Here is a 24954-nt window from a genome sequence, read left to right as displayed (position 1 = left end):
TCTATCTCTCCCCATATCACGAGCTCCATAGGGGAGAGGCTGCTCACTCTTTTAACAACAAATACTTGTTGAATTTCTGCTTGTATCAGGCATGTCTGTGTTGTCCACCAGCCACGGTTGGCTATTGAAATTCAGTGAAAGCGAAATGAAGTTAAAAAACTCAGTTCCTCACTCACACTGGCCACATTTCAAGTATTCAGTACCCTCCTGGGACTAGTAGATACTGTGTTGGATAATGCAAAGTTCTATGACATCTCTACCAGGTGACATTGGTCTAGATTGTGAAGAGTCCACAGTGAGTAAGACAAAATCCTGTGTCTGCAGAGTGACCTCTCTGGGTGACGGTCTATTCGCGTCAAGCCTCATAAGGTCTGCCCAGAGCCATGTGCACCAAGTACCTGTGGAAGAAATTAATTACTAAGAGGTTTCCTGAAAGGGCAATACTAGGGTTATCAAGGACACCCACGTAGAGAATTCATCCTCTACATCACGTACATGTAAATGTTGTGTGTGAGTATTTAATGAGACTGTCTCACAATATTTACATGCCCGTCTCCCTTCCATGTTAACTAGAACAACAAACAGGGAGAATCGGAGGTGGTTCAGCAGCTTCTCCATGCGTCCTGATGTTGAGGCAGTGTCTCCTTTTCCTATAGGTGACGGTTCATCTCAAGCTTCAATAAATACTATAAAGAATTCTTTGATCAAAGGCAAAGGTGAGAATGGAAAATATATGTCGAAAAAGTAAGCAGTAGCCTTTGCTAACTGTTTGATGGTACTTTTTCTTTTCATCATTGCAAATTTGTTTCATGTTTTTAGTGTTTTAAACGAGACTTGCAGCCACCACTCATATTTTTTTCTGTGTGTTTCTTTTTGCTTCACTGATATGAAGAAGTAAAGTAATGATAGCATAATTCAATCTGTTAACATATATAACCTGAAAACATGGAGATGAGCTAGAAAACGTCTTACAAAGTTAATAATTCAGTTGAGTTCTGTGTAGAAAAACAGTTGGCTTGTCTATCCCTTTTAGCCCTGTAGCTTGGGGGAGGATACAGTTCTGTCGCTGATTCATCCCATTCAGCCTGCACAAGCTGTCCCAGGACCACCAGAGATCTTGGGTACCTTTGCCTCCCCCATAGCCAAGGGCCCTGCTGGGAGAAGTACAGTCGAGTTGGCATTGAATGTTTCCGCTGGGTGCTCAGAGCATCTGTTGAATGGGTTGTGGGCGAGAGGGAGGAAGAATTCACTCTGGTGAGCTCAGGCCCAGAGGCGTCCAGAGCTTTTCCACCTCTGGGTTCAGAGCGACAGGAAAGAGCCACAGGGGCTTTGCCCGGGACACTTTTGGATGCTGCTGGCAGGAAGGACCAGGCAGGCAGGGGGAGGGGTGTGAGCAGATGGATGGAAGTGGCCATGGTATGGCCTTCTTTGTGATTTATCCCTCCCTCTCTAACATTTTTATAAAAAAGAAAAATCAGCTTGGCAAAACTAGATGAGCTGAATGCTCCTAAGTATTGCTGTTTGTTGAGATGATCTGTGGTGATAGCTGGTCCGCGTGGGACAAAACCTGCGTAGACCGACAGGCTTGGTGATGTAAGTGAGCATCGTTTTTGCCACCAGAAAATGTCCCCCAGTTCTTTGGGAAATATTAAAGCTGAAAAGTGAGAAATAAAACAATACCATTTGTGAAATAGTAAAAATGAGCAGCCCTAGGTTTATTTTCAGTCCTGCCTTGGAAACCGTGTAATAATTAAGATTTTTCTAGAAAACTCTTGAGAGGTAAAAGCTCTGGGTGGAAGTACACGCACTGCTGTATGCTGTGTGACCTCGGAAGATACTCGTGATTCTCTTGATCCTTCTCTGTAAAACGGGGTACACCGCCCATCTCCACCCCGGGCACTCCACAGGGCTCAGGATGAAGCCCTCACGTGGCGGGAATGTCAGAAATCTCAGCTGGCAGCAAATTTAGAAGCCCTGAATTATCGATAGCATATTTTCTCTCTGGCCTGAACCCAAAGGCTTTGTGAGGTCAGGACCACACTGGCTGAGTGCCCAGGGTGCTCCAGGTCGGGGCACGTGCTCAGACACATGCAGAGAATGACTGAAAATTCACAGGGGTCCGGTGAACTCCAAGTCCATGCGTTCAGCAGACTATGTCCCGAGAGAAACACACCGGAGAGATGCCGACCAAAGACAGCCCTTGCTTCTGCAGTCACTGGCTATTCTTCTTACATTATTACTATTTTTAGAAAGAGGCGGGTTTTCACTGTGTTGCCCAGGCTGGTCTTGAACTCCTGGGCTTGAGTGATCCTCCCATTTTGGCCTCCCAAAGTGCTGGGATTCCAGGCGGGAGCCCCTGTGCCCAGCGGTTGGTGGTTTTCAGTGTCCTTACTGAAGTATAAAAACACTGTTTAGAGTGTCTTTATTTTGTTTTTCTTGGCTTTTCTGTACTTGAACTTTTTTTTAAAAGAATTCCATGTTGATTTATCTAGTGTTTTGGGGTTTATCCCTTTTTTTAGTTTTTTAAAATGGTAGCTGTAGGTATTTCATTATTTATACACATCCTACATGGTCTAGAGGTGCGGATATTTTGTTAGTTCTAATACAATGTGGTCACCTAAACTCTCTCTTCATACTTTCCCTCCCCCATATTATATTACAGTTTACAATATTATGTTATAGTCTATAATGTAATTATCACCTTTAATACTTTCTTCATGTACATTGAGAACATCAGACAGCGTTGTCATTTTTGCTTCCAACCATGGAATATAATTTAGAAAACTCAAGAGGAGAAGGAGTCTGTTTATTTACCCATATTTTTTACTTTTGCTGTTGTTCTCGCTTTTTTCCTAATATTCCAATATTGCTTCTTTTGTAATTTCCCTTCTGTTTAGGAAACTTCCTCCAGCCGTGCTTTGAGTAACCTGCTGGTGGCAGATTCTCTAAGTGCTCCTTCACCCGAGAGTGTCTCTATTTATACTCGTCCATGAGGGACGTTTTCCCTGCCATAGACTTTGTGTTGACTCTCCTTTTCTCTTGGTATTTGAGACGCGTGCTTACCCTCCTTGACCTCCCAAATTGCTGGGATTACAGGCATGAGCCACCGCACACGCGCTCATTTGGTTTTTCTTTATTCTTTTGCTAAAAGGTTCTAATTTTCCATTTATTCCCTGGGAATTCGTGCTCGCTGAAGTATATTTATGATGGTTATGTGAAGATCCTGCTCAGCTAATGACAGCCTCTGACTCATCTCCGTGTTGTCATCCACTGGTTTATTTCTCCTTCCAGTTGTGATTGTCCTAGTTCTTGGTATTTTGAGTGACTTTGGATAGGAGCCGGGACATTTAGGGTATCTTATGAGACTCCAAAGCTGCTGGAGTCTTCGTCGGCAGCAGGTGCTCTCCGCTGGGCTGCTGTGTCTGGGCAGCACTACAGTCGCAGCAGAGCCCTGACGGTGCTGAGTGGCTGCAGGCACGTGGGGTGATGATGACCTTCCCTGGCCCTTCTAGTATCTTCAGGTGGGTGTGGGGCTTCAGCTACACTCAGCTCCCTTGGGCCCTGCTGACTCCAGGGAGGCTGTGGGGAAGCCGGTGCCACTGCCTGCCTCCCACTGCTGGCTTTAGGCTTAGTGATGCCATGCGGGGAGGGGGCTCCCTCCTCAGTCCAGTTGATACTGAGGGGAAAAAGTGGACTCAACCTGCCCCCTACCCCGTATCCCTTCTCATGGTGAGGGGCTTGCCAGGGAGGGCACAGGGCAGAGAGAAGCCCCACGTCACACTGCTTTGCTCAGGGTTGTTGCTGCCGGGTGGGGTGGAGTGGGCTCAGCTCCACAATGGACCCACTGTCATTGCCCCGGATAGGTCAGGGTGCCGCCTGCGTGTGCGGGGGGTGGGATGGAGCCAGTTGGTGCTCGGTGCAGCCCCAGGCCCTGGAAGGAGTGGAAGTGGTGAGGTGGAAGGTCCACCCCTCATCGGCCCTGCTAAGATTTAGCCCGGGGATGGGCTGTGTGTATGTCTGATGAGTCTTGCTGCAGGGGTTTCCTCTGTTCGTGGTCCTCTGGCTGGGGGATGGGGGCGCATGCATGGTTTTCCTGGAGCTCCTTTCGTGTGTGTCTGGCGGTGGCCCCAGGGTTGGAGCTTCTGCAGAGCCATGTGGAATCCATGAGGGGTGGTAGGAAGCCCAGGAGCTCAGGTCCACATCCTCCCTGGAGCCCGGCTCCCTGGGCACCCTGCCTTGTTCTTCACACCCTGCAGGCTGTTCTTGCACCTGTTGGCTGTGCTGTGTCTGGGATTCTTGGTGGTGAGACACAGGACCGAGGAGGAAGAGGGCAGCTACCTGTGATGGGACTGGAAGTCTCTTCCTAAATACATGTTGAATATAGAAGTCATTTAAATCCCACTCACTGGTGTCTGGAGGGACCGCTGGTCTGTGATGGGCTCTCCCTCCCAGGCAGTGAGGAGGCATTCTCCGGGGAGCAGGACTGCTGGGCGCTTCTCTCCACCAGATTGAAATGGAAGAGGGTGTGCTCTCCTACTCACCAGAGGCCTTTTTTGTTGACAGCTTGCACCATCTCTACGCCATCTTCATGTAACTCAGAGGCCTATAGCCCTTGGCATCTGGCTGCAGCCTCCTGACATTAGTTCAACAGAGCACAGACAGATGTACTGAGCTTCAGGTTTATCCTCGCCAGGTCGCTTGATTGGAAGTTGGTCTGTTGCTGTGCCATGTGGGTTACTGCAGTATACATTTAATCATCACATTCACAAGCTCTTTCATTTCCCGTCCTCAACACACAAAAGTACTCATTTGGGTAACTTTGAACAACGCACATTTTCCTTACTTGCACTTTGGATCACAGGATAAGAGGAGGAAATTGGTAAAAACAAAAACTCACAAACCAAAGGAAACATTTATCTCTGGGATCAAGGACCCTCCACGGAAGGGGGACCTGGCTGTCTGCAGGTTACAGCTGGAAGTCACGGCCTGCTTTGCTGTGGTGGTACCTTCTAGGATTTGGTCTTTGTGGAAGCCTCCATATTGAAACAAAGAAGAGGTGAACGTTCTGGACTTCAGGCCCAAATGGAGACTCTGAGGGGAGGAGAAGAATGAAAAACCTCGAATGGGAAATTGCTTTGAAATCTATTTCCCCAAATCTACTTAACCTTGGGCCAGGAGAATATTGTATATCACAAACTAATTTTGCAAATGACATTTCAAAGATCCCTTTTTAACCTAATTTAAGTGCATTCCATTGTGATTCTCTACTAGCTGCTTGTGAATAAAAATCTAATTACGGTAGCTAGACAAAATTCTTCTGGATGGAGCAATCTTCCCTTCCTTCTTTCCTTCCTTCCTGGGAATGTCAGGGAATATTGCTTGATCTTTTAGCAAGCAAAGGCCAAGGTACACAATTATTTTGGAGGGCCTGAAAAAGGTTTTCTGTCCTTGTACCTTTCTGTCGAGCTGTATCTGAATTCATGGGGCTGCTGCCTCTGTAACAGCTCTGGAATAGTTGTGATACTACAGGGGCCAGTGACTGTGCCTGCATTTTAACTATGGTGCCATCAAGTGGCCATTAAAAGACATTCTTAATAGATCTGGGCTCTTCAGTCAAGCTGGTAGTAGAAATTTCGAAGCCCTTCATTAAGAAATTTATATGTTTGGCCGGGTGTGGTGGCTCATGTCTGTAATCCCAGCACTTTGGAAGGCTGAGGTGGGTGAATCACCTGAGGTCAGGAGTTTGAGACCAGCCTGGACAACATGGCGAAACCCCGTCTCTACTATAGATACAAAATTAGCCGGACATGGTGGCAGACACCTATAATCCCAGCTATTTGGAAGGCTAAGGCAGGAGAATTGCTTGAACCTGGGCGGCAGAGGTTGCAGTGAGCCAAGATTGTGCCACTGCACTCCAGTCTGGGTGACAGAGCGAGACTCCATTTCAAGGAAAGAAAGAAAGAAAGAAAAGGAAGAAAGAAGGAAAGAAGGAAGGAAGGAGAAAGAGAGAGAGAGAAAGAAAGAGAAAGAAAGGAAGGAAGGAAAGAAAGAAAGAAAGGAAGGAGGGAGGGAGGCCAGGAGGCCTTTAACATCCATATAAAAATCTAGCCAGAGTTTCTTTTCTCCACCTCACTGTATGGCTTATTTGCTGTTTGTTTCCTTCTCTCAGGGACCATATTTTCTTATGACTGTCTGTTGGCTTGGCCCAGTCATTAATTGTTTGCCTCAGCGTCTTGCTCTACTTTTCTTAGTCCTCATTATTTGGTTTACTCAAATTCTTGGTACCTTGCTGATGGGAAAACCATGAGGAAAGGTTCCAAGACCTCAAGTTTAATCAACAGTCACGTTGATGTCCTCTGTCCTCACATATGACTTCTACAAAGATTGAAAGGCTGGGCGTGGTGGCTGATGCCTGTAATCCCATCGCTTTGGGAGGCTGAGGTGGGCAGATTGTTTGAGGTCAGGAGTTGGAGACCAGCCTGGCCAACATGGCAAAACCCTGTCTCTACTAAAAATAAAAAAATTAGCTGGGGGTGGTGGCATGCACCTGTAGTCCCAGCTACTCAAGAGACTGAGACACAAGAATTGCTTGAACCCAGGAGGTGGAGGTTGCAGTGAGCTGAGATCACGCCACTCCAGCCTGGGAGACAGAGCGAGACATCATCTCAAAAAAAAAAAAAAAAAAAAAAAAGATTCAATCATCTGTCTTTCTTTTCAAGTTTGTCCTCCAAACTAATTGGAAGATTAGTATTTGAAAGGCAATAGAAAGTCAGACTAATTTTCAAATACGTAAAAAGGAGTTGTTCCCATTGTCTATTTAAGTGTGAAAGTGCCATAAAGGTAAATGTCATGGTTGAAAACAGTCCGGAGGCTGCAAGAGAACAAGGCCTCCTGCTCGGCGAGCCTCACTCCTGCATGTCGAACTTTTCAGGTTAGTTGCTGTGATGATTTCTTGTATTTCCAGACACTTCCCAGACATACACAAAGATAGTTATGTAATAATTTCTTTTTCCTCCTTTTTAAAAAATTCAAGGCATCAAATTGTGTGCTCTCTTCTGCAACTTGGTTTCTTAACATATTTTTTGGAAATCTTTGTAAGCTGTTATTACAGTTCTACTTCATTCTATTGTAACTATTTAAAAGTATTAAAATTAAAATACTTGGTAAAAATAAACATGCACTTGGGAACAGAGAGTCATAGTCACGCCACGCCTCCTCAACAACCTACTGGTAACCAGAGGCCGTTGCTTCGAGCTCTTTCTATTTTCAATTCTATTGGCAGGAACCTGCAGAACTCTAGCTAATACATTTATAACTTTTTTTTTTAATCTGCAGCTTCAGACAATACTTATTAATTCTTTTATATGAAAGATGAATATTTAGCTTGCTTACACTTTTCATATCCTAATATCCGATTACATTTCTTTACTAATTAATATTTTAACTTAAAATATTATTTATTATTTTATGTTCCATCAGGTTTTTTTTGTTGTTGTTGTCATTGTTGTTGTTGAGATGGAGTCTCACTCCGTCACTCAGGCTGGAGTGCACTGGCACAATCTCGGCTCACTGCAACCTCCGCCTCCCAGGTTCAAGTGATTCTTCTGCCTCAGCCACCTGAGTAGTGGGACTACAGGCATGCGCCACCACACCTGGCTAATTTTTGTATTTTTTGTAGAGATGGGGTTTCACCATGTTGGCCAGGTTGGTCTCGAACTCCTGACCTCAGGTAATCCACCCACCTGGGCCTCCCAAAGGGCTGGGATTATAGGCGTGAGCCACCATGCCCAGCCCCGTCAGTTTTTTATAACAGCTGTTTTGAGGTATAGTTGACAAAACATAAAATTCACCCTTTTAAAGGTTACAATTCAGTAGTGTTTAGTTTATTCACAGAGTTGTGCAACCATCACCACTACCCATTTCCAGGACATTTTCACTATCCCTGAAAGAAACTGTGTATCTGAGGCTTCTCTCTTCAACCCCCCTTGCCCACCCTCTGGCAACCAATAATCATCTTTCTGTCTCTCTGGATTGGCTTATTCTAGACATTTTTATGTAAACAAAATCATTCTGTATGTGGTGTTTTGTGCTTTCAGTTCATTATGTTGCATGTTTCAGTGCTTCATTTCCCTTTATTGCCAAACAATACTCCATTTTATAAGTATACAACATTTTGTTGATGCCTTCATCAGTTAATAGCTACTTAGTGATTTCCATTTTGGGGTATTTTGAATAATGCTGGTATAAATATTAATGTATAGGTTTTGTTTGGACATATGTTTTCAATTCTCAATATACATAAGAGTAGAATTGCTGGGTCATGTGGAAACTCTGTATTTAACCTTTTGAATTAAACTTGAATCACCAAAACAGTTTGGAAAACTGTGAAACTCTCTTCCAAAATGGCTGCACCATTTTCCCTTCTGACCACAGCGTATGAAGGGTTCAGTTCCTCCACATCTTTGTCAACACTTACTCTCTGCCTTTTTGAATGTAGCCATCCAAGAGCGTGAAGTGGTGCCTCACTGTGGTTTTGATTTGCGGTTCCCTGATGGCTAATGACATTGAGCTTCTTTTTATGCCATTATTGGCTTCTTGTGTATTTTCTTTGAAGAAATGCCTATTTATAACTTTTCCCTATTTTAAAAATTGTGGTGTCGTATTACTGTTAATTTGTAGGAATTCTTTATTCTCCATACTTGGTGTTTATCAGACATACAATTTGCAGATATTTTCTCCCATTAAGTGAGTTCTTTTTCACTTTCTTGGTGTTATCCTTTAAAGCGCAAAAGTGTTTTTAATCTTGATAAAGTTAAGTTTATCTAATTTTTTCCTTTGTTGTCATTTCTAAGAAACCATTGACTAATACAAGATCAAGACTTATTTATCCCTTTGTTTTCTGCTAATATTTGTATAGTTTTATTTATTTGTTTTTAAATTTTATTTATTTATGTATTTTGAGATGGGGTTTTGTTCTTGTTGCCCAGACTGGACTGCAATGGCGTGATCTTAGCTTACCTCAACCTCTGCCTCTTGGGTTCAAGTGATTCTCCTACCTCAGCCTCCCAAGTAGCTGGGATTACAGGCATGCACCACCATGCCTGGCTAATTTTGTATTTTTAGTAGAGACAGGGTTTCTCTATGTTAGTCAGGCTGGTTTCGAACTCCTGACCTCAGGTGATCCGCCCACCTTGGCATACCAAAGTGCTGGGATTACAGGTGTGAGCCACCGTGCCCAGCCAGTTTTATTTTTACATTTGAGTCTTAGACCCATTTTAAGTTAAGTTTTTATATGCTGTGAGGTGAGGTTCCAATTTCATTTTTTTTTTCCATGTGGATATCCTGTTGTCCCAGCACCATTTGTTGAAAAGACTATTTTCTTCTCATCGAATTATCTTGGCATTTTTGTTAAAAATCAAAGGTATGAATTTATTTCTGGAATCGCAGTGCTATTCCACTGATCATATGCTTCTTCTTATGCTATTTTACTTAATATATTTTGGAGCTATTAGTATATCAGGACAGATAGAGTGTCTTCATTTTCTTTGTAACTGCATAGAATGTATAGACCTTTACTGAACTATGTAATTTTACCTCAGCCCATTTTTGATTAGAAAATTGTTTACAATCCTTTTGCTGCAATGGCTATATATGCACCTTTAAAATTTTGTATATGTGCCCATTTATCTGTAAGATAAAATTCTCATAAGTAGAATTGCTTATCGAATTATGTTTACAAAACAGATTTGGTTGAGTTTTCTAGAAAGCTGGTATGGGTCCAAGGGCCACTGTGGGAAGTAGTTTCCAAAGGATGAATAGAAGACCTTTTTTCCTTAATTATCCTCAAACAAAATGAGATCTGCTCATAAAGGGAATAAGATTGGTTTCTGTTCTCCTTTGCCTTTCCCACGTGATGCTGCTAAAGGGAAGTTTGTGCATACAGCGGTCTCTCCAATTCCAAGTTCACATTTGATTTTTGCATTGGACTTCTGATATGGTTTGGCTCTTTGTCCCCACCCAAATCTCATCTTGTAGTTTCCATATTTCCCACATGTTGTGGGGGGGACCCATTGGGACATGATTGACTCTTGGGGGCGGGTCTCTCCTGTGCTGTTCCTGTGTTGTAGTTCCCATAATTCCCACATGTTGTGGGAGGGACCCACTGGGAGATGATTGACTCTTGGGGGCGGGTCTCTTCTGTGCTGTTCCTGTGATAGTGAATGGGTCTCATGAGATCTGATGGTTTTAGAAACAGGAGTTTCTCTGCGTAAGTTCTCTCTGTCTGCCACCATGTGAGATGTGCCTTTCACCTTCCACTATGATTGTGAGGCCTCCCCAGCCATGTGGAACTGTAAGTCCAATAAACCTCTTTCTTTTGTACATTGCCCAGTCTTGGGTATGTCTTTATCAGCAGTGTGAAATCAGATTAATACAACTTCTCTTATGGACTGACTGATGTCATTTTCTAATAACATAATCTGCTTTTTTTCCCCCATCAATGAATTAGTGGAGTAGCAGACTGGTTAAACGTCTTCCCTGAGTTCCGCAATTCCCTTGCACGATTCTCCATTGTTGCCCAGACCTGCAGCCCTGCCATCAGCATTCTTCCCTCTCTCACCCTGATGTGCTGAGCATTTTACGTGTTATCCCACATTTAGTTCTTATAACCATCCCATGATTTTTGGTTCTATTCTCATCTGCAGTTTACAGATGAAGAAACCCAAGCTTGGTGAGGTTCAGTATTGTGTTGGAAAAGAAAGAAGCAGGTGTGTCTGATTCCAGAGTGCACACGTGTTGCACTGTTCCCACGTGGGTGACAGACAGCTGTGCTGTGCTCTCTCTGCCTTCTTGCTGTGGACTTTCAGGGGCAGCTGCACCTCGTGTGCGCCCCACCTAGGGTGTACCCTATGTTCTGCTGCCTTTATTCCACCCTCTGCACTTATCTGTCTTCCTTCCCTATGGAAACACAGTTTCTCTTAATAGAGAAAATAAAAATTCAGGTCAATGTATTTGCCAGTTGGCCTCAATATATTTGCCAGAGAACTTCAAGAAAAGCTTTAAGTTTATTTAGTTATAGTCAGCTCTCCAGGCAGCTTGTAAATGAGCTGGTTCCTTGGTGCCGTTTTCTTGCTTCTTGCTTATTACGTTTGGCTCATTAGTTTAAATCCTATCCTAGTAATATGTTGTAAGAAAGAAAAAAATGTAAATTTTTAATGAATCTCAATGTCCTCTTAACTCCTGGCCAAATGCTGTAAAGTTTTTAAAGGGGATACAGAAAGATCAAAGAATTTCTTAGGGATACAAATTAGGATTTTTGTTGTGATTGTTCAAAAGTTCTCATTTACCGAAATGAACATCATCCAAGTTACTTTATAGATCAGAATGATGAGCATAAGAAAATAGCGAATCCAGTCAGAAGAAAATGAAAAGCTACTATCACAAAGAACATTAGCAAGAGGCCTGTTTTGACATTTAGTATGTATGAGTAGTATATGTATGTTAAATATCCTGAAATATTAAGACAGCCTTCATTAAGGAGTGGGAAGAAGACAGACTGCAAAATTAGAAAGATAAAAGAGAGAAATCTTCCCAAGCAGGCACCATATGTAGTAAGATATTGTGAATCTGCGGCAAGATAGGTGATTTCAAAGTGAATAAATGAGAACCAATATGATTTATTAATTCAAACCATTTGAATTTGCCAATATTCAAACATTTTTAAGCCACAGAAATTACACTTTTGTAGAATTTGATCTAACACTTAGACTCTGGTACAAATATAGCCACATGAAAAAAATAATTTTCCTGACGATCGAGACCATCCTGGCTAACACGGTGAAACCCCGTCTCTATTAAGAAATACAAAAAAAACTAGCCGGGCGAGGTGGCGGGCGCCTGTAGTCCCAGCTACTTGGGAGGCTGAGGCCAGAGAATGGCGTGAACCCGGGAGGCGGAGCTTGCAGTGAGCTGAGATCCGGCCACTGCACTCCAGCCTGGGCGACAGAGCGAGACTCTGTCTCAAAAAAAAAAAAAGAAAAAGAAAAAAATAATTTTGTGAGCACTTACCAACTCAAAGTATGAGAAAGTCCAAGTGGTTTTCCTCTTGGAGCTCCATTTTACTCCTCATTATTATTTATTTACATTTATATTTATATTTATATTTTTTTCAGATGGAGTTTCACTCTTGTTGCCCAGGCTGGAGTGCAATGTCACAACCTTGGCTCACCGCAACCTCTGCCTCATGGGTTCAAGCGAATCTCCTGCCTCAGCCTCCCAAGTAGCTGGGACTACAGGCATACGCCACCATGCCTGGCTAATTTTGTGTTTTTAGTGGAGACAGGGTTTCTCCATGTTGGTCAGGCTGATCTCGAACTCCCGACCTCAGGTGATCTGCCTGCCTCAGCCTCTCAAAATGACAGGATTATAGGCGTGAGCCACCGTGCCAGCCTACTCCTAATTTTGAAAGGTAAGAGCTTCACTGTCCAAAGGAGTCAGTTATGCTTCCAAAGGCTTGCAGAGGTGGAGACCTGTGGAGGCTAAGCTACTCAGTGGTGGCCCTGGTCTGGACAGCCGTGCTGTGGTCCTGTCTTCGGGGCCCAGCTCAGTGCTCGATACCTTGCTGCTCTGGTCCCCCACACAGGCCACGGTGATGCTTCCTGTTGGCTTCCTATGGTGAAACCTCCTCTGTTCACCCTGACAGACCTCCCCTTCCGCCCAAAGCATGGCAGTCCCGCTGTGGTGGTTGCAGCCTTCACTGCTGGCCATGTGCTCTGCATCACCAGCCCCCATGGGCTCATTCACACTGAGCTGTGTCTGGGTCACTGTGTGGGGTCCTCCTGGCAGCCCTGGTGCACTTTCCTACTGACAGATCTCCGCAAAGACCTGTGAATGCTGAAATGATAAAGGAAAGGATCGGAGGCCTCTTAATACTGATCTCAGTATTAATGAATATTAATTAATGAAGACATTGTGATATTGGTGAAGGAAGGTCATAACGATGCATGGAACAGAACAGGTTCCGGGATAGACTATACATATATTGATTATTTGACAATAGTAACAAGGTTACTCAAAAAAGATAAGAGTTTTTAACAAGTGGTGCTGGAACAGTTGGGATTGCATATATAAAAAAAGAACCTCAGCTTATATCTTGTACAATACACAAATATTTACTTGATATAAATCATAATTCTTACTATAAAGCTGCAGACTCAAAGTTCTAGGAAAAAAACATGTAGGAAAATCTTTGTGACCTTTGGCTAAGCAAGTATTTCTTAGATAAGATCTAATAAACATAAACTATAACAGAAAAGCACTGGGTAAGTTGAATGACCTTCATCAGAATTTAAAAACTTCTGCTCTTTGTAAGGCACTGTTAAGGATATAAAAGGATAAACAATAGACTGGGAGAAAACATTTGCAAAACATGCATGTGAGGAAAAAGACTCCAGTAATCAGAAGATATACAGAACTTTCGCAAAATAGTACAAAAACAAACAAAAAAATGGGATAGCGGCAAAGATTTGGACAATTCACCAAATAAAAGGTATCAATGGTGAATGAACACATCAAAAGATGCTCAAAGCCATTAGTCATTAGAGAAATTCAAGTTCAAACCAAAAGGAGATAACACTACACATAAATTAGAATGGCTTAAAAAAAATGCCAGTACAGAGTGCTGGTGAGGACATGGAGCGACTGAAAGCCTCATCTGTTACTGGTGAGAATCCAGCACAGCGCGGTCACTCTGGATGAGTTTGGCAGTTTCTTATAAAGCTAGTCATATGAATACCGCTTAACCCCATAATACCACTCCTAGGTATTTACCTAAGATAAATAAAAACATACATCTACACCAAGACCCATGTATAAGTGTCTACAGTCCCTATTTTTAGAATCAGTTCAAACCAGAATATCTCAAATATCCATCAGCCTGTGAACAGGTAAATTGTGGGATGCTACATAGCAATAAAAAGTAAACAGTGGGATGCTACATAGCAATAAAAATGAATGAATTGCGGACACAGGCAACAGCGTGGATGAAAAAGTCAGTATGTTGAGGGAAGCTAGGTGCAAAGGCTGCATACTATATGATTCTATTTATATGATATTCTAGAAAGATAAAACTGTACAATCCAAATCAGATTAGCACCTGCCAAGAGCTGGAACTGGTGGGAGTGGCTGTTTGTGCATTTAAGGGTTTTATCTGTGATGGAAATTGCCCATGTCGGTTATGGTGGTGGTCTCACAACTGCATCCTTTGGTCAAAGCTTATACAGCTCTACCCATAAAAAGGGTGAATTTTTCTACATACAAATTATACCTCAATGGCCGGGCGCATTGGCTCATGCCTGTAATCCCAGCACTATGGGAGGCCAAGACAGGCAGATCACGTGGGGTCAGGAGTTCAAGACCAGGCTGGACAACATGGCAAAACCCCATCTCTACTGAAAAATACAAAAATTAGCCCGGCATGGTGGTGGGCGCCTGTAATCCCAGTTTTTCGGGAGGCTGAGGCAGGATAATCGCTTGAACTCCAGAGGCAGATGTTGTGGTGAGCCGAGTTCACACCATTGCACTCCAGCCTGGGGGACAAAGCGAGACTCTGTATCAATAAAAAAAAAAAAAAAAAAAAAAAAAATTGTACCTCAGTAAGCCTAATATTAAAAAATAAAAGAGGTAAGAGATTTATTTATTGGCTTCTTTCTTCTATTCTATACAAACGTACCCACCTTTCCCTTAGCAGCCAGGTTTTCACAGTGAATAATGTGGGAGGGTCATGGAGAAACCTGTTACTTCCTGTTCTCAAACCAATGGTTGTTGACTAAACTCAATTTATATTTGCACAAGTAAGAAGCAGCACTAGAGGCTTCCCCAGGACACAGCTTCCCAGCCACAGTGCCTGTGAGCAAGTAACAACCAAAGCACTTAGGTGGTCTGGCCAGTTCCTCTGGAAAGAACAGCTGAGGTGTCTTACAAAAGTGATCAGTTTCAGGTGTGCCAGAACATGAGCTGTTAGGAGGTTCAGTAAGATCTTTGTAGGGTGCTGTAACATTTTAGAGATTCTTCATATACTTGAATTTCATCCATCCATCAATCCATCCACCATCTTCATATTTATTCTTCTGCAAATCCATCCACATATTCATTTATTCATTCATCTATCGTACACCCACCCATCCACCACCCACCTATCCATCCACCCATCCATGCATTCCATCCATCCATTCATCCATCCATCCCTCCATCTGCATATCCATCTATTTATCTGCACATCCATCCACATATCCATTTATCCATCATCCACCCACCCACCACCCACCCATCCATCCACCCATTCATTTATGCATTCCATCCATCCAACCATCCATCCATCCATCCATCCATCCATCTGCATATCCATTTATTCATCTGCAAATCCATCCACATATCCATTTATCCATTCATCCACCATCCATCCACCCACCACCCATCCAATCCATCCATCCATCCATCCATCCATCCATCCATCCATCCATCCATCTAGCATATAGTCAATGAGCACTTAGAGTGCCAGATATTCTGTTAGACACTGAACAAAGCAGTAAATACGTTAGGAAATGACTTCTCAATCTAGAGGAACATTTCAACAAATATGCAGGAAATCCAGTGTCCTAGGTTCTTTGATGGAAGAAGTAGAGATGGTATGGAATAATATGATTTGAGTACTTAACCCAGACCCAGGCTAAGAGAATGCTTCCTGAAGTCATGTCTTTTAAACCGAGATTTGAAGGATCACCGGAAATAAGTAAGGCAAGGACACCGGAAGGTTAAAAAGTGTATGACAAGTTGGAAAAACAGACAGAAAAATATGGTGCATCAGCATTGTGTGTGGGGGGTATGTCTGGGGGTGAAGGCTGATGGAGGCAAGCTGACAGATGAGGCCTGGGGACTAAGATGAACTTTATCTTGAGGACAAGAAGGCTTAATGCAAGAGAATGTTTTATGTTTTTAGGAAAATCACTCTTACCTTGGGGGAGGAATTGAATTAGAAAGGAGATAAAACTGGAAACAAGAAAATAAATGTAGAGCCATATTTGAAAGTAATGAAACAGAGTTTCTTTGAAAATGTTTTTCACATCATTTTTAAAAACCAATTCACAGTGTATTAATCAATTATGTATATTTACCATGGACCATCTGTAACAAAATATTAGGTCTGTAACAAAATCTTCAGTCTCTGTAATGGTGGAGTTGGCTTTTAGTGTCCCTGAGATAGCATTATTTACAGCTACTTCTGGGCAGGCATTACCTTGCAAGGATTTATAGGTAAGTCCAATGCCACAATTTATTAGGGTTAGACCATGGGGAAAGGCTGAAGAAACAAATCTTAATTTATCAGAGGTAGAAATATCTTCAGATTATTTATATGCTCACCTTAGAAGGGGACAAACTGAAAATTCCCCTTTAGTGGTAGTACTTCTCAAAGCTGTTGCAGAAGCGTTAGTTACTTTGGTTAGAAGGCGTGTTGCCAGCACAGCAGATGGGTGGTGGTGTCTGGATTTAGCTTTCCTCCCCTAACCTAGCACGAACAAACAGCACTGTGACGTCAAAGGAATTAGAGTATTGTTAGAGAGTCAGATGTGTTTAATATTGCAAATGTCATTTAGAAGGTATGTAACGAAATTTAAAATTAATTGTATTATACACTTTGACCTATCCCAGTTGTAACAATTAAAATGTTGTCTTAAAAACATTACACTTGGGATAATTGTGGAGTCATATAGTCATACTTAGAATATGTTAGAACATATTAGATATTGGCTAATATCCTAGATATTAAATAACATTAAAATAACTTCATAATTACTAGGTCATTGTTTCTTAAGAATTTCTTTGTGGTAGTTAGATTTAACAAACGAATTCAATTGTGTAAGCTGTGGTCAGATGGAATAAAATGGAAAGGAATATTCAAGAAATTAACTCTCTTAAAAAAGGAATGAGGTAAAATAGCTCCCTTGATAGCTGGCCCTACAAGTTTGGTCCCTGGACTAGCAGCGTCACAATCCCCCTGAAACACACTAGAAACACCCATTCCGAATCTGCTGAAGTGCCCACGTCCCCCACCGCAACCCCAGCCTGCTGAATCAGAGCCTCTGGAGGTGGCCCAGCAATCTACATGTTAGCAAACCCTCCAGGAAGTCCTTAGAGACTCAGTGCCTGGGGTTTTTACCAGGGCTGAGAATGGGAGCAGCCTCCGCCTGGCATGGACTGAAATTCCAGACTCAGAAGCAGGTGTTCAGCGTAAATCATGTTGTTCACAGAAGCAGTTTAGGTGTAGTGAACCACCTTTGTCAGTTAATCGTGGTGGGGACCCTCCCCATATCCAAGTTCCCAGATGCCAGCCAAGAACCATCCCAGTAAGCAGGTCTTTCCAACCACAGCAGTCAGGCCTGAAATGTTAACTCTTTCCCACACAGAGTCAAACAGGGCTCATAAAATGAGCTGGCAGGATTTTTTCCTTTTCTATTTTGGAAATAATTTGTGAAGAATTGTTATTATTTTTTTCATATTTTGGGAGAATTCAAAAATCCAGGACTGGGATTTTCTTTGTGGGTAGTTTTAATTATTAAATGTAATTACTAATAAACTTAATTACTCTCTCTTTGTTATAGGCCTAATCAGATTTTCTATTTCTCCCTGAGTCAGATTTGGTGGTTTTTGCTTTTGTAGGAATTTGTTCATTTCATATGAGTCATCTAATAGCATTCTCTTAGATCTCCCCCGCTTTTTTTTCTTCAATGTTGTCTTTCAGATAAAGTTTGGAGCCATAATTGCAATGAAATTTGATTGAATGTGTGTTGAGGTTATAGATTAAATTTGGGAGAATTACTACAGAGTATTTACAATTTTGGTCTTCATTGCTGCCTATTGTCTGTTTACACAGCCTATTTTACTTTGTATAAACCAGAAGCATCTACTTAATCTTTGATTAATTCATAGGAAAGTCATTTATTTTTTTATGTTATGCTGAACTAACATTATGAACTCTTTAATTTTCATAAATGTTTAGTGTTTTCCTCTAAACCTTTAGACAATCACTCCATATGCATAAAAATGACAGTTTTCTTCTCCTTCCCGGTGTATTATAGCTTTTCTCTTATCTTCTTGCTATATTCTACTAATGGCAATGGGATTGTTTCATTGATTGCCTTCTTTTTTTGTCCAGAGCTCATTTTTGCCTACCTTTATCTTGTAGAAGTCTTTCAGGAAGTTTTTGTATTTCTCTTTGCTCCAAAAGAGTTTAAATTATAAAAGAAAATAATGGTGAGTTCCCTGTGAGCATGACACATTGTCTGATGTTTTAGCGTCTTGCAGAGTGTGCGCAGAGCATTTCATTTTCTCCTTGTTACAATGGGCTTGCTCATATGTTCCCTCTCTTTCCAAATAAATAAAGGCTGGAAAACTGCATTTTCCTATTACCTCTATTTTTTCAGCATGATAGGTATAAAGTTATAAATTCCACCTTAAAATTCCCATACCACCTTAAAATTCCCTTCTTATTTGTTAATTTCATTACTCGTTTGCTTTCGTGTCTTATTTTTTTCACATAATATTGAGGATATTGTTTTCAGATCTTAAAAAGACTAAACCATATTCAATTTAATTAAACTGCTATTTAAAAAATTCACAGCTAATAAATGGATTAGTTTGTAATTTTGACCATACCAATTAGATCTTTGATAAACAATGTTTTTTTTTTTTTTTTAAAGAGCAAGAGTTTTTATTGTTGTTGTTTTCTTTCTTTTTTTTTTTTTTTAACTTTTAAGTTCAGGGTACATGCATGGGTTTGTTATATAGGTGAACTTGTGTCATGGGGGTTTGTTGTACAGATTATTTTATCACCCAGGTGTTAAGCCTAGTACTCATTTGTTATTTCTCCTGATATTCTCCCTCCTCCCACCCTCCACCCTCCGATAGGCCCCAGTGTGTGTTGCTCTCCTCTATGTGTCCATGCGTTCTCATCATTTAGCTCTCACTTATACTTGAGAACATGTGGTATTTGCTGGTGAGGTTATAGAGAAAAAAAATGCTTATACACTGTTGGTGGGAGTGTAAATTAGTTAAACCATTGTGGAAGACCATGTGGCAATTCCTCAAAGACCTAAAGAGAGAAATACTGTTCAACCCAGCAATCTCATTATTGGGTATATACCCAGAGGAGTATAAATTGTTCCATTACAAAGACACATGTATGCGTATGTTCATTGCAGCACTATTCACAATAGCAAAGACATAGAATGAACCCAAATGCCCATCAATGATAGACTGGATAAAGAAAATGTGGTACATATACACCATGAAATACTATGCAGCCATTAAAAGAACAAGATCATGTCCTTTGCAGGGACATTGATGGAGCTGGAAGCCATTATCCTTAGCAAACTGAGGCAGGAACAGATAAACATGCTTAATAATAAATCTTTGTGTGTATCATTGACTTTTATACTTAGAATTAATTGCTGTAATTGTAATTGCTGTGCCAAAAAGAAGTAATCCTATGACTTTTGGTATATTTTGGCAATTTAACTTCCAGAACATTTGCTTCATTTTGCTCTCCTAGCAAGTTAAGAGCTCCTATTTATCTATATTATTGACAAACTTGGTTTTGTTCTTTCCTGGTGCATTTGATGGTGAAAATTTGTGTTATGTTATTATTTTTCTGTGTAATAACACACAAAATAATGTTTGGTAATAATGCTTGTGGTACATTTCTGATTTCAGTGAGAATATCTTGCGTTTGGCCATGTAGTATAATGTCTCTTGGTCTAACATATGTTCTTTATCATGTTAAGGAATGTTATTAGGTCTTTTAAAATAAGAAACGGAGATTTATTTTTCCTACAACCTTTAAAAAATCTTAGTCATTATATTATTTTTATTGATGTAATGAATTAAACTGTTTCTAGTTATTAAACAAACCATTCTTGGATTACAGTAATAAGCCTAACTTACTGTGGTTGATCAATAAGCATTTGTTTGACAAACATTTTTGAATGAATCATTTTTTGCTATAACACAGGATTGCATTTGCTTCTAAGTTACTAAGGTTTGCTAATACTCCCTACATAACATTAATACAATGTTAATAAAAGCATGGAACCTGGACTCTGGCCATTTAGATTCCACCCCAGCTCTGCCCTTTACATCTGAGAGACCTTGAGGAAGTCATATAAACCCCATTTTCATCAGTTTCTTCGTTGGCAAAATGGGGATGAAAATAACAGTATCTAAGTCATGGTGTTGCTCCACCACCAAAAGGTACAAAGACAACATCAAAACGTTCACTCGGCCTCCCTACATAACATTGTATTAATGAAGACTGGCAAGTCAAATTAATTAATTAATTAATTAATTAATTAAAGTGGTTTTTACCACTTTAAAAAAAACCACCCATATTATTATTGGTCAAATTTAATAGCAACAATGTTAGATTAGTCACTACTATTGTTATTGTCATTTAAAAATTGCTTTGGATTATACAGCTTATGTATGATTTAGATCGTATCTTCACAGTCATAAACAATGTCCATTCCACATCAACATTATTAAGGTGGGACTGTTACCTTCATCTTAGCCTCATTATTGTTTAAAAATTTCCACAAATGTCCCTTGGAAATATCTGTCATTTGTCCCATATCGTATGGACATACGGACAAACAATTGAACTAAATATCCAGGACACTAGAGTAGATTAGTTAAATAAATTATAATAATTCATATAATGAACAGTTATACAGATGATAAAAATAATAAGGTATGGCTCCATTTGTTGTTGGTCAAGAAATATTACTAAGGGAAAAAGAGGCAAAATCCACATATTTGTATAAGCTATCATCCAATTCATGCAAATAAAAAATATATATGCTACATATTTATGTATAAGGGACTATATGAATGTAATTTTTTCTCAAAGGATACTTGTCAAACAATTTTAGTGATTGTTTTTTGGGGAAATTTCTGAGATTAATTGGACTTGCCAGTCTTCATTAATACAATGTTATGTAGGGAGGCCGAGTGAACGTTTTGATGTTGTCTTTGTACGTTTTGGTGGTGGAGCAACACCATGACTTAGATACTGCTATTTTCATCTCCATTTTGCCAATGAAGAAACTGATGGAAATGGGGTTTAAATGACTTCCTCAAGGTCTCTCAGATGTAAAGGGCAGAGCTGGGGTGGAATCTAAATGGCCAGAGTCCAGGTTCCATGCTTTTATCCTCCGCATTATAAGAGCAGTGACAAATGGTCTGTAGGCAAGCTGCGTTACTAAAAAGACAATGCTCCAAGAATTCACCACGCAAATTCTTTCCCTTAAACATATTTTCCATCAATTGTTTGAAGTTATGCCATGGTAGAGTTTTAATTTTCTCCTGTAAATTTCTGGTTGTGTTTTCTCTCTTCTATTGACAAGAAAAAATATATATCTCACACATCCTCAAATGTGTCCAGAATCGAACTTACAGTAGCTTGGCACTGTATCCATGTTTCACTGTAGCCCTTTATAACATCCTCAGTTTTACAAGAAAGTGTGCAGTTTCTGCATTATTCCGTAGTTGAAAGTGTCTTTATTTAAGCCTCACCTGTGATTGATAGCTGGTTTGAGCGTAGAGTAGGTTCAGATCAGTCCCGTGTGTTGCTGGAACCGCGGTCAAGGCGGGTCGTTTTCTTGGTCACACACCGAAGGCGTCGTCTTCTCCCCGGAAGCCGCCATTTTCTCTTGCTGGTCTCAAATTGCTTCAGAATGTTTCTGGACGTGAATCTTTTAAAATTCATGTTGTCTCGGAGTGAATGTTTTCAATCTGAAAACTTCGGTTCATCTTTAGATCTGTGGAGGAAGTCTCTTCTATTATTATTGTTTTGAGACAAGGTCTCGCTCCATCGCCCCGGCTGGAGTGCAGTGTCGCCATCTCTGCTCACGGCAGCCTCAGCCTCCCAGGCTCAAGGGATTCTCCTCCTTCTATTATGTTTTTGGCAATTTCTTCATCTCTTTGTTTCTCTTCCGAGGTCTGCTGTTAGTCAGTTGGGGGATGACACAGATGGTGCCTTCATGCTATGTCTCCTGTCTTTCTTATTCTTCCCTTTTTTTTTCTTTTCCATTCTGGGATTCCTCCCTCACTCTAGTTTTTTTTTTTTTTTTAAAGTTTTAAGCACATTTTAGACTCCAAGACCCTTTTTGTTCTCTGATTATTCCATTTTAGAGCATATTGATTTTATTTTGTGAAAGTAATATCTTCCTGAATATCTTAGCATGTTAACTAAAATTATTTTCTTTCTGTTCCCTGAGTTATCTCTGTTTTTTTTTTTTTCTGTCAGTTTTTGTTCATCTTTCTCCTCCATATTACCCCCTTGTCTTTACATAGCTGATGATCTCTGATGACCCATTTACACTGGATTGCTTCTTCGAGACTGTTTGATGATGTATAGGGAGTGCCAATTTCTCAATCTCATTATACTTGTTTTTTCTTTACTCAAACTCAGGTTGAGACGAGCTTGGCCAGTGCAAGTGAGGCTCTAGGCCCCTTATCTCCATCCCCGTTGTGATAATATGTTTTTTTCTGGCATATCCACGTAGTTCCTCAGAGCTTTTAATCTGCTTCTGAATGTATCTTAAGTTGTCCCCATGGGATTTATTGAGATGCATCATATTCTAACCATAATTTATGTTTCTTTCATACTTTTGAGTTTATGAAGATTTTGACAATTAAAAATCCCAGCTTGCTTTTCTATCAAGTTATTTCAAACATTTTCACCAACCCACGAGCTTTACCTGTGGAGGCTACGCCGTGCACGTTCAGGGTACTACGTCCTTCTCTTTCTGCCTCAATCTGCTCCTATTCATTTTCTAGATTTGGAAAGTCTGGAATCTGCTGTGAGTGAATAAGAAAGATGGTGTTTAATGGCTAGAAGTAGTGAGAAGAGGGAGTACTTTTTTAAAGTACTGTGGGGAATATCTGTCCATGTTTCTAGTTTGATTTACCTTTGTTTCTTTACATGAGGAGGGGCTGGGATTTATGCAGGCTCTGCCAACTGCACTTCCTTTTTAAGGTAGTTTCTGTTTTTTGAGGCCGTTTCATAAAATCTTTAGGTTTATCTGCTTATTTTTATTTCCTTCAAATTTCTGAGATTAATTTGACTTGCCAGTCTTCATATCCAGTGCTGCTAAAAGTCATATTTTATCGCAATTTGGGAGAGACTTATTAGAGGTTGCAAATGAGATGCATATTCTTTAATAGTTTTAAAAAAATTAGCTATTTGCTAGAAACACACAATCTTGAATGTCAAAATTAACCATGCTGTTTATTCATCTAAGTTATTACACTGGAATTTGTTCTGAAATAGAAATGCTCCTGTTGCGTCTGTAACTGTGGCTTGTAAAACCCGTGAAGAAGAAGTGAAGGGCGAAGATTTAGAGAGCAGATTCTGATAAACTGAGCAGAAAGAAACGAAAAGAATATAGTAATTATCTTCAGGGCTGAAATCCCTTATAATTATTGGGATTTGGCTGTGACTGTATAATTTAGTTTGGGAATTATTAATAAATCATTTCTGTTCAACTTGAAAGAGTTTAACTTTTTAATAATGGTAGAAGAGGCAATATTGACATAAATATTTAAAATTGATTGAAAACTATTTTTCCTAGTGACATATTATCTTTTACCTAGTGGACTAAAACTAGCATCACAGAATGAAAACTGAGAACTTTGAATAATATTAACATTTTTGAGCTATTTCTCAATCAAGTATTTGGAAAAGTAGAGTTTGTCATAGGGTGCAGCTAGTAAAACCACGGGTGATGTATATGAAGCCTTCGAAACACATCTTATCCCCATATTCTGGTTCTGTTCCTTTCACTAAGGTCTAGAGTATCATGGGAGGAATGAATTGCTTCCAGTGACTTTACCACTTTAAAAATAACCACCCATATTTTTATTAGCCAAATTTAATACTGACTTAATGTTAGATTAGTCACTACTATTGTTATTGTCATTTAAAAATTGCTTTGGATTATACAGCTTATGTATGATTTAGATCGTATCTTCACAGTCATAAACAATGTCAATTCCACATCAACATTATTAAGGTGGGACTATTATCTTCATCTTAGCCTCATTATTGTTTAAAATTTTCCACAAATGCTCCTTGGAAGTATCTATCATTTGTCCTATATCATATGGAGACTAGAATAGATTAGTTAAATAAATTATAATCATATAATGAACAGTTATTCAGATGGTAAAAATAATAAGGTATGGCTCCATTTGTTGGTGGTCAAGAAATATTACTAAGGGAAAAAGAGGCAAAATCCACATCTTTGTATAAGCTATCATCCGATTCATGCAAACAAAAAATATATATGCTACATATTTTTGTATAAGGGACTATATGAATGTAATTTTTTCTCAAAGGACACTTGTCAAACAATTTTAGTGATTGTTTTTTGGGGAAAGGTAAAGACTAGAGGAGGGAAACTTTTATCCCCAATTTTAAAATATAAGTTGCCTTTTTTTGAACAGTTCTACACTCCTGGTGGGAATGTAAACCAGTATAATCACTGTGGAAAATGGTGTGGAGATTCCTTAGGGAACTAAAAGGAGAACTGCCATTTGATCCACCAATTTCACTACTGGGTATCTGCCCAGAGGAAAAGAAGTCATTATATGAAAATGATACTTGCACAGGCATGTTTATAGCAGCAAAATTGACAATTGCAAAAATATGGAACCAGCCCAAATGCCTATCAATCAATGAGTGGATGAAGAAATTGTGATGTGCATATATATATAAAATACATATATAGAACAATATATATACACACAATAGAACTAGAGACTATTATTCTAAGTGGGGAAACTCAGGGATGGAAAGTCAAACATCACATGTTCTCACTCATAAGTGGGAGCTAAGCTATGAAG

General features: G+C 40.2%; 1 protein-coding gene and 1 long non-coding RNA gene across 4 annotated transcripts in view; one reads left to right on the top strand and one right to left on the bottom strand.

Moving 5' to 3' along the window:
* Nucleotides 1–22967, bottom strand: LOC112427958 (uncharacterized). Of its 3 annotated transcripts, none has more exons than XR_011617332.1 (4): nucleotides 22809–22967; nucleotides 16417–16561; nucleotides 5007–5091; nucleotides 1–398 (listed from the first exon to the last, which is right to left on the bottom strand). It is a non-coding gene; the product is annotated as an uncharacterized lncRNA (long non-coding RNA). The 3 variants fall into 3 exon arrangements; XR_011617331.1 differs by lacking the exon at nucleotides 22809–22967 and adding an exon at nucleotides 21622–21751 and having other exon boundaries at nucleotides 16417–16580; XR_011617330.1 differs by lacking the exon at nucleotides 22809–22967 and adding an exon at nucleotides 21622–21751.
* LOC105489293 (galanin receptor 1) overlaps nucleotides 1–24954 on the top strand; it is a 68591-nt gene that overhangs the window by 2272 nt on the left and 41365 nt on the right. The gene's annotated exons all lie outside the window — the stretch shown is intronic.

This window comes from Macaca nemestrina, chromosome 19, assembly GCF_043159975.1.
Source record: "Macaca nemestrina isolate mMacNem1 chromosome 19, mMacNem.hap1, whole genome shotgun sequence".
Lineage (NCBI taxonomy): Eukaryota > Metazoa > Chordata > Mammalia > Primates > Cercopithecidae > Macaca > Macaca nemestrina.
Note: the sequence above shows the minus strand (reverse complement) of the source record. Positions and strands in the feature narration are given on the sequence as shown.